The sequence below is a fragment of the Dipodomys merriami genome, unplaced genomic scaffold (genome assembly GCF_024711535.1).
Source record: "Dipodomys merriami isolate MVZ:Mamm:240054 unplaced genomic scaffold, mDipMer1.0.p SCAF_722, whole genome shotgun sequence".
NCBI classification, from domain to species: domain Eukaryota; kingdom Metazoa; phylum Chordata; class Mammalia; order Rodentia; family Heteromyidae; genus Dipodomys; species Dipodomys merriami.
The window spans coordinates 57,846-68,606 of record NW_027206316.1 but is presented as its reverse complement, the minus strand read 5'-3'; positions in this window follow the sequence as shown (position 1 = coordinate 68,606).

The window sequence follows — 10,761 nt, the reverse complement described above, 5'->3', positions numbered from 1 at the left end:
GTCAACAGAAAGTGCGAAATAATGAATGGTGAAATAGTTTATCCTCAGGTCATGTAATGCTGTCTATTGTTGCCTCTTCTAAGTTTTTAAAGAGATTGCATTTATGTAATTTCACTAAACTACATCTGGAGGAAAGGTGTATTTAGGGTTGTGGCTCCAGAGGTTTCAGTGCACAAGCTCTTGACTATGGTGCTGTGGTGGGCAGAACATGGTGGTGGGTGTCTTATGGTAAACTAAGTTCATCACCTCATGGGAGCTAAGAAGGGTAAAGAGTGGAGAGGTGGCGGTCACTATTGCTGCCTCCCTGCTCTCCCCCACCCCGCCCGCACACGTCCTCCTTGCCTCCCGCTGCACATAATATTTGGACATAACTTCCTCCTTCTGGGTTTCACCTCTTAAAAACTTCATGAGCTCTTCTTAGCACCAGGGCTGGGCACCAAATCTCAATTTTATACATGCCTTTTGGGAACATTCATTCACACCACACCCCTTGAGAACAAAGTGGGTGTTTGAATAATATAATACTACTCAGAAACATTTTGGCCTCAGACATCAAAGACATTTTGCTCCTTTACCTTGTATGGTTTTTTGAGGCATGAGTATTTACTAGAAACAAAATTTCTAAGTATACTTTCATCATTATATTCATGTGCATTTATACTTTATTTGTATTTCTCTTTCACAGTATAAAAAAATTGTATCCTGCTACACATTAGGAGAGGATGATGGGGGATGAAATTAGGAATATGTTGGTAAGTATCTTTATAGTATTGGCTAAGTTTCCTGTACAGTGGTGTTCATTACTGCATGACTTGTAGCTACAAACAACTGGTTACCCCTTATTTTAGACAATGAAAGACTTCAGATTATGTTTCGTTCTTTGCATGTCTCAGCCCTGAAAGTCACTGTTTTCTGTTCCTCCATCTTGTAGCTTTGGTCTCTGGGTCTGGAGTTTTCAAAGGTTATCCCAAACCGTGAACTAATGACTCTTACAACTAACCGGAACAGTAGACTTCCAGTTCATCCATCATCCATTTCCAAAGCCATAGGAAAATCATTTCGTCTCTGATGACAGTGAACAATTTTATGCCCTGACTGGATTCCCTGTGCCTGTTTGCCTGTCTGGGTTTCTGTTTGTGTGTCTGTGGATGTGTGTTCATTCAGAAAGACATCTGAGACAAATAGCCACCCTCAGCCAGCTACTTGCCATGAAAAATATGGATAGAGAAGAAGTCACAGATGGTAACTTTGTCGTTTGAGTCTTGTAGAGGATGTGGTTGAAGTTTCTCTCCTTGATCATTCTGATCTACATGAGCCATGAATGTCAATGTGAATTCTGTCAGGATCACCTATGCTGAACTATGCACTATTTTTTGCTCCCTTCCTAAAAACTTGGTGATGCTTCCCCTGTGGGTACATATAAGAAGCATGCTTTGTTTCTAAGTGGAAGTTTGGGGAATGGAAATACCGCAGAACACACAAAGCTTTCAGTGATCAAATTTCACCACACTTTAGAAAATAGGCATTTCTTTTTTTTTTTCTTTTTTTTTTTAATTTAATTTAATTTTATTTGAGAACATACTGTACAGAGGGGTTACAATTACATGGGCAGGATAATGCATACATTTCTTACCAAGCATTGCAGCCTCCTCCTTTGTTTACCCTTCACCTCCCTTCCCAGCCTCCCCCCTCCCCCCCACCCAATCCTTCCCCCTGCCCCCCCCACACCAACATTGTAAAGCTGGTTTTGACATGACATTTTGTACTTCTCATTGTTGCAACAGGTCCACCTGAATCCTTAAACGACTTGTTTGTCCCCATCTCCTCCACATGTTATACTGACATCAAATATAGTGAAAGCGGGGGTTACACTGTGGGGGAGGGACATACAAAGCAACAAAGAAATAATCTTATAAATGCGTTAGAAACACATGCATGAAAGAAACGAAAACATTAAAATACATATTTAAGGGTTCATTTTCCTAACATCACATTATCTGACCTTTTCTGCTTGACTCATACCTATACTAGATATTGCAAATAAGGGAAACCATGGGACCTATGCTTCTTTGGGCCTGGCTTAGTTCACTTAATATAATTTTTTCCAAACCTTTCCATTTCCTAACAAATGGGGAAATGTCATTCTTTCTGATGGAGGCATAGAATTCCATTGTGTATATATACCACATTTTCTTGATCCATTCATCTACTGAGGGGCATCTGGGTTGGTTCCATATCTTAGCTATGGTAAATGCTGCAATAAACATAGTTGTGCTGGTAGCTTTAGTGTGGTCTTGTTTGTAAACATTTGGGTAAATGCCCAAAAGTGGGATTACTGGATCATAGGGGAGATCTATGTGAAGTCTTTTGAGGAACCTCCATACTGCTTTCCAAAGTGGTTGAACAAGTTTACATTCCCACCAACAATGAAGTAAGGTTCCTTTCTGTCCACATCCCCTCCAGCATCTGTTGTTGTTAGAGTTCTTGATTTTTTGCTGTTCTAACTGGAGTGAGGTGATATCTCAATGTTGTTTTGATTTGCATTTCTTTTATGGCTAGGGATGTTGAACATTTCTTCATGTGTCTATTGGCCATCCTTCTTTCTTCTTCAGAGAAGCTTCTCTTTAAGTCTTTTGCCCACTTATTTATTGGGCAGTTGTTTCTTTGAGGATTTGTTGTTGGGTGGTTTAATTTTTTGAGTTCCAAGTATATTTTAGATATGAGACCCTTGTCCGTTGTATGGCTAGTAAAGATCTTCTCCCAATCGGTGGGCTTTCTATTGATCTTGCTAGCTATGTCATTTGCCCTGCAGAAGCTCTGCAACCTTATGCAATCCCATTTGTCCAACCTTTCTTTGATTTGTTGTGCTTCCGGGTCTCTATTCAGAAAATTTCGGCCTGAGCCAAGGAGACCTAGGGTTTCTCCTATTCCATCCTGTAATGTTTTCAGAGTGTCTGCTTTGAGTTCAAGGTCTTTGATCCATTTGGAGTTGATTCTGGTGCAGGGTGATATATAAGGATCTAGCTTTAGTTTTCTACATGTAGTTAACCAATTTTGCCAGCACCATTTACTGAAGAGGCTGTCTTTCTTCCATTCTATTGTTTTAGCTTCCTTATCGAAGATTAGATGGCTATAGGTCTGTAGGTTCATTTCTGGGTTTTCAATTCTATTCCATTGATCCTGAGGTCTGTTCTTATGCCAATACCAAGCTGTTTTGATTACTATGGCTTTATAGTAGAGTTTATATATACCAAATATCAATTTGGTATTGATATTCCTCTAGCAGTGTTCTTTCCGTTGAGGAGCGTTTTTGCTATTCGGGGTCTTTTATTGTTCCATATGAATTTTTGGATTGGCTCTTCTATTTCCTTGAAGAATGAGGGTGGAATTTTGATAGGTATGGCGTTGAGTTTGTAGATAGCCTTGGGAAGTATTGCCATTTTCATGATGTTAATCTTTCCAATCCAGGAGCATGGGAGGTTTTGCCATTTTTTAAGTTCTGTGTTGATTTCCTTTTTCAAGATTTTAAAGTTTTCATCATAGAGGTCCTAGGTATTTTATTTTTTGTGGGGCTATTACAAATGGAGTTGCTTTCCTAATTTCAGCCACACTTTTCTCATTGTTGGCATACAGAAAAGCCATTGATTTTGGGGGGTTAATTTTATAACCTGCTACTTTGCCAAAGTTTTGAATCAGCTTGAGTAATTTGGGAGTGGAGTCTATGGGATTCTTTAAATACAAGATCATGTCATCTGCAAAGAGGGAGAGTTTTATTTCTTCTTTCCCTATTTGGATCCCCTTTATGTCTGCATCTTGTCTTGCTATCTTGTTTATCATCACCTGGCCACATGAATGTCAAATTGTGGGGAATAAGGAGACAAAAATCAGATTGAAGGAGTTGAAGGGTTATAGGATGGAAAGGACTAGAAAACAAACACTGAAACTCCTGAAGCAATTTAGTAGCTGTGAGGTGGTAGAGAATGGTTGGTATCTGTACAAAAGCATATTATGATGATGTATAGAGGAATGGTAGTTTAAAACTAAAAACATTGAATCATATCGAAAGGTCAAAGAGAAGAATCCAGTCAAGAAATAATTACATGAAAGTGAAAATTCTGGTTTCTATTTCTCATTGAAAGTAATTTTCACCAATTCCTATGAGGGAAAAATGTTAAGGAAAATAGTCTTCCTGCTGAAACTTGCTAGAAACCATTTTTTGTCTACTAAGAACCATGACCAATAACAAGGAGCCATTGTGGAGCATTGAAATCATCAATGAGCTGGCTGAACCGCAGGAAGATGGCACAGGTGCTGTAGCGGGAGACAGGTTAGGAGAGGGTCCCGATGAATGGGGAAAGGAAGGATGGGAAAACACAGTCATAATACTCAAGGCACATAGGTGAAAATGGAAGCAAGTAACTGTAAGAGACGGGTAGGGTTGAGAGAGATGCAGAGATGATAAAAGGGGTGACACTGATCAAGATATATTACACCCATAAACTGACATTATAAAACTACTTAAAGATGTTAAAGAAGAAACATAATAGTCCTTATGACATTGCTCTGAATATTTAAAGTTGCATTTGCAGCATCAAATATGGGAGAAAATACAGAAAAGTGTAAAGAAGAAAAATAATTACACTTCTTTCCCTTACATACAAAACCCAAACTTCCTCCTCTATTTTTTTGGTCTTTAATATTTTTGTGCCAGTCCTGGGGCTTCAACTCAGAGCCCGATTGCTCAAGGCTAGTGCTCTACCACTTGAGTCACAGCTCTATTATTGGCATCTGGGTTGTTAAATGGAGATAAAGGTTTCAGGTACCTTGCTGCCAAGGGAGGCTCTGAACCTCCATTCTCAGATCTCAGCCTCCTAATTGGCTAGGATGACAGACTTGAGCACAGGTGTTTGGCTAAGCTTCACTTCTGATAAGGGCTTTGGCTGATGGCCTTCCAGAGGCTCCAGACTCCTACTCAGTGGGGTCAGGGTTTTGCCTGTGAAAATAGTCTGGTTCTGTCACCTAAGCTCATCACTATCTAAGCAGGGTTTCTGCAGCCCAGGCTGGTGAAGGAAATCCACGCAAGGTTCCCTCATACCCTGGTCAGCAACAGGGGTGTACTCCTTTCTAAGCTTAGCTCTAGAAAATTTTCTTGAAACTATAACTTCTCATGCTTTCAAAAGAACAAAGAGGGGGGGCTGGAAGGAACTAGTTTACAATACCAAAGTATAAGAGGTAGACATTGTCTTGACAGGTGGCTTGTGCTTCATCTTTACAATGCTTGTATTATAACAAGTGTACCATTAGGGGTTGAATAATAGTGTGATAAGGATTGTATATTGATTTTTTTCTTATACCCTTCTTGCTATGCCATACATATACATGTTCAGCCCAATGAAGAATAGGAAATACTAGAGAACTTTACTCCTATTCTGAACATGTACAGTTTTTCTTTGACATTCTCTTAAAAATGCAACGTACCAACTATTCGCATTGCATTTGCATTTTATTAGGCATTACCATGATTCACAGACACAGGCTATTTGCAAACGTTACCTTATTTTACACCAGGAAATTAAGCCTTCAATCCACCCAGGACTGCAAGGAGCCACTGGAGCTGTCTCTATGGTTTGATGCTATTCTTTCCTAATGGGGCATAGTGTGGCTTTTATGAGATAATCAATAGTGCAGGTTTGTACTTGAATCTCCTTTTCAGAAAGGACCCCAATTGTTTCACTAACTGCAGAAAAATAAATATCCAGCAGAGGAAGCGCAACTGTTGCTCATATTAGAGGTCTTCAGGTTTTAGAGGAACTGGTTGTTTGTGGATGCATTATTGTTTGATAAATGATTCAGGAACACTGCACACGTGATATTCAACACATAGTAAGTACAGTGCATAGGACAGGTTTAGGGAATACTACAATGCTAACCTGCTTTGCTGAGTGTGTGTGTACACACAAGTGGAACTATTCACTATGGAGCTTAGCTGAGCAGTGCTGTCTGGTCCAGCCTGAGCCAATGGCAAGCAGGGTTCAGAGACCTGTGTGATCTCACAGCATTTCCATCAGAGCTGCTGAGTTGGGTGAACTGGAGCCTGGAGAGCCATACCATTTAAGAGAAAGGAATGAGATGTGATATTATGTTTGCAAAGGTCCTGCCACTTAAAGCCTGCTGGAAAAAATCAAGGTAGGTCGGTATTATACACAATATGGTGGTGATTAGACTATTATTATTAAATATTGTTAAAGAAATATCCAGCCAGACCTCATTTCAGAAGACACTTCACTCCAGACAAAACTACTTTACTGAGCAGACAACTCCTAAACAGAAAAGAGTAAGAGGGAGTTTCTAGGCATCATCAACTTTATGTGCTCTTATTTAAAACTTTGTCAAAAGGATGATCATCAGCTCTATCCACTTAGCTGCAAATGACATACTACCTCTTTTGATGGCTAACATTCTGTGGTAAGTAAAAGCAGAGTGGGCAATATTCTGTGGTATATATGTATCATATTACTGATAGTCCTTGCCTGGTATGTATTATGTTTTCTTTATCTACTCATCAGTTGTTGGGCACTTGAGCTGATTCTACCATTTTGCTATTGTGTACAGCACTACAATCCACTTAGGTATGCAGGTGTCTTTCTTGTGTATTTACATGCCTTCTGGTATATGCCCAGTGGTGGTGTGGTAGGATTATAGGTGAGTATGCATTCAGTTTTTGGAGGAACCTTCCTATTGATTCCATAGTGGTTGGACTAGTTTATATTCAGCATGATGGTTCCTCCCTCGTTTCCCTTCCGTGCCACTATTTATGTTGATTTCCTGTAACTGCTAATCTGACTAGACTGAGTTGAAATATTTTTTCCACTCAAGGCTATGAGGTATGCCTCAAATGACAAAGCACCAGCCTTAGTGAAAACTAAGCAAGAGCCTAATGCTCTGAGTTCAAGCTGAGTATTGGCAAGTACATGTGTGTGTGTGTGTGTGTGTGTGTGTGTGTGTGTGTGTGTGTATACGCGCATGCACTCACATGCACACTCAGAGTGAATATAAAACCTGAGAACAAGGGAGAGTATCTTACCAACATCCATTCTCTCCCTCCAAAGTAAAAATACAATAAAACAGCAGAATCTCAGGTTGTTTTAGTAGAAGTAGAGGTAGGCCTCAGTTTAACAAAGCTTTTAAGGGAATACAAACCAGCTGGTAACAGAATGCATTACACCAGTTCTTTTCATTTAGAAATGACTGTAATTCATCCTTGCCTATATGTCAGCAGGGCACTTCTGCATTCTTGAAGGAATTATGTAGCAAAAATAATGAGTTGAGATTTTAGGAGGAGTGATGAAATAACCAATGTGGATCTTTAAGTGATTCTAGCACGATATCTGAAGTAAGAACCTGAGTAGAAATTATAAAATGATTAACAATAACATCAACAGAACTGGCCAATCTGATGAATTGGGGGGAATCCATTGGATTACATTTATCCACCTCAGCACCATGAGGTACACAGCTCAGATCACCTCTGTCTGAGAAAAGTAAAAACTGAGGTGGAGGGAGATCACTGAATTACCCCAATTGCCCAGCTGGTATAATCAGAAACAGACTTGAACCCTTATTTAGCTTTGACTTCAAAGACTCCTTCTTTTCCTATTCCCAATATCCAATCAATCAGCAAATCCTTTAGTGTTCTTATCCATGCTTGGTTGTGAAAATCAGGAGCAAACATCCATCTGCCTCTCCTGACCCATCCAGCATCAGTACATGGGGTGTCAGATGGGCAGTCTGGGAGGGCTGAACTGATTTCAAATCGCGTTTGCACACTAAGCACACTACTGGATTTATTGATTGATTGATTGATCTAGCAGAGACCATGCTGTTTACCTGGGTAGGCCTAGAAGACAAATTCACAGTTCACATTGGTCCTGGCCTCTTCCTGCTAGCTATATTATCTAATCTATCACCCTCCACTTTGGGAGAGAAGAATTCTCAGGGAACTCTGACTGCCTCTTTCCCTCCCCTAAGATCCATTAGCTTTGTTTCCCACTCATTTCAAATGCCCAGCTCCCAGCAGAGCTGGCACGGGCCCTTCCAGACCTCCTTACACTGCTTTTAGAATTCCATGGGCATGTCATCTTCCTTAATACTCAGATCAGTTGTGAACTCCTTCCTCTACAAACAAACACTGTAAACATACATTTAGTATATTTAATTATTGCTGTCTTTTAATAAGTCTTCCTCTAATTCAGCACTTAATCCTATGCTCCACATGAGTCCTCTGACCCCAGAATATACAATGTAATCAGAGCAACTCTCACACGGCTGACTGGTTGGATAAATACATGATGAATAGATGGTGCATGATGCATGATGGATGGATGGTAGATGGATGATGAATAGATGATGGATGATGGATTGATACGGTATTATATAGCTCAATTAAAAATATTTATGAATTTTAAGTATATAACTCCCTCAGCCAGACCCAGAGGTAGCTCACACATGTAATTTTTATTACTTGTGAGTCTGAGAGCTAGAGGATCCCAGTTCAAAGCAAGCATAGGCAGAAAAGTCTAGGAGATGCCTTCTCCCCAAATAACCAGCAAAAAGCTTGGCTAAAGGCATAACAAGTGGTGGAGCAACAAACTACTAACAGTGAGGTCCAAGCCATGAGCACTGCCAAAATGCAGTATATGCTTCACAGTTCTTTTTTATTGCTTTCTTTTCTTCCTCTCTACCCCCACTTTGGAAGGCCTGGAATAGTAAAGCCTTATGCATGCTGGGTTTGCACATTATCGTCACCTACAACTCCAACACTTAGAAGAAATAAAGTATTGTCATATTTCTCCCACCAGAATGGAGTGAAGGTTTCTAGAACAGGTTCAGCTGAGGAATGGAACTGAGAAAGCACTTCTAAAGAATCTGTCATTTGGGGGGAGGATTGGGTGGGGGGAGGAGGCTTGCAAGGGATGGGAAGGGGAAACAAAGGAGGAGGCTACAATGCTTGATAAGAAATGTACTCATTATCTTGCCCATGTAATTGTAACTCCTCTGTACAGTATTTTTACAATAAAAAACTAAAATAAAATAAAATAGAGTCTGTCATTGGTCTTAAATGAAGGCTAGATGTGGTACCAACACACCCAGTCCTTGGCCAAAGCTTTAATTGAGGAGATTTGAGCCAACTTACTGTAAAAGCGACACACACCAGAGAAAATGGGATTCTGTCGTTGACAGAATTGTTTCTCTGCTGCTGACCACCTTCCATTCTAAGTATAACTGCTTGAGTGTGTGTAGGTGTGTGCATCTGACACACTCAGCACCTATTTATCAACTAGCATATAGAAGAGTCTCATTCCCCCAAGTCAAAAATGTTCAAGATGTTAAGGGGTAACTTCCACAAGTGGCCATAGAAAGAATTAGGTCATGAATCCACTGAAAAAGTCTGGGCCACGGTGAGGCAGCATGGATCAGGGTGGGCAGGAGTTATGGAGAAACCATCCTTCCAAGGCTTATTGGAATTCACATCTTGCTCAGCCAAAAAATGTGCAATCTGCCCCAAACCCTTCAACTGGTTGTACTTACAAGCCACACACACACACACACGAGTGCACACACACACACACACACACACACACACACACACACACACACACAATTATTTGGAAATGCATTACACTTCAAAATCAAGGCTAATTGTGTGTAGCCGCATGGAAAAAAATAGCTCACACAGGATTTCAGGGCCACTGAACGCCAGAATCCTAAACCCTGGCAATTTCGAACTGAAAATGGAACAAAGGAAGGAAGGAAGGAAGGAAGGAAGGAAGGAAGGAAGGAAGGAAGGAAGGAAGGAAGGAAGGAAGGAAGGAAGGAAGGAAGGTAGGAAGGAAGGAAGGAAGGAAGGAAGGTAGGAAGGAAGGAAGGAAGGAAGGAAGGAAGGAAGGAAGGAAGGTGGGTGGCTGTGACTTTTGAGAAGGCTGCTTGGGGAGGCTCAGCTAATCAACAGCCCAGGGATGCAGCTTAAGCCACCAGATGCAATAGCCAGACAGAGAAGGTAAACAAAAGGAAAGTCATCATATAAGAAAAGAATGTGGCTGGGTTAGGACACAAATCCCCTCAGGCAAACTGGGTAAAGATTTTACACAAATGGGGGACCACCAGGTGCTGGTGGCTTATGTTTGTAATGCTAACTACTTAGGAAGGTGAGGTTTGAGAATCACAGTTCAAAGCCACCCTGGACAAAAAAGTGCATGAGACTCTTAGCTCCAATTAATCAGCAAAAAGCCTGGGGCCCCATTTCTTAGGAAATGGAAAGACTTGGAAAAAATTATATTAAGGGAAGTAAGCCAGGCCCAAAGAAAAATAGGTTCCATGGTTTCCTTTATTTGCAAAAACTAGTATATGTCTGCGACAAGCAGAAAAGGTCAAAAGCTATGTACATATGACCAGAAAAGATGATGTTAACAAAATGAACCCCAAGATAGGGACACAAGTGGTTTTTTCTTTCTTGCTATTGTTCCATATGATTTTTTTTGTTGCTTTGTATGTTCCTCCCCCACGGTATAACACTTATTTTCACTGTATTTAATGTCAGTCTAATTTGGGGAGGGGAAGGGAAAAAACAAAGTGTTTAAGTAGGGATACAGGTTGACCCATTATAACAATTAGATATACAAGACACTATGTTGTTTACAATTTAGGTGAGGGGGGGAGTGTAGTTGTGGAGGTGGGAGGGAAGAGATGGTAAGGGAAAAACAA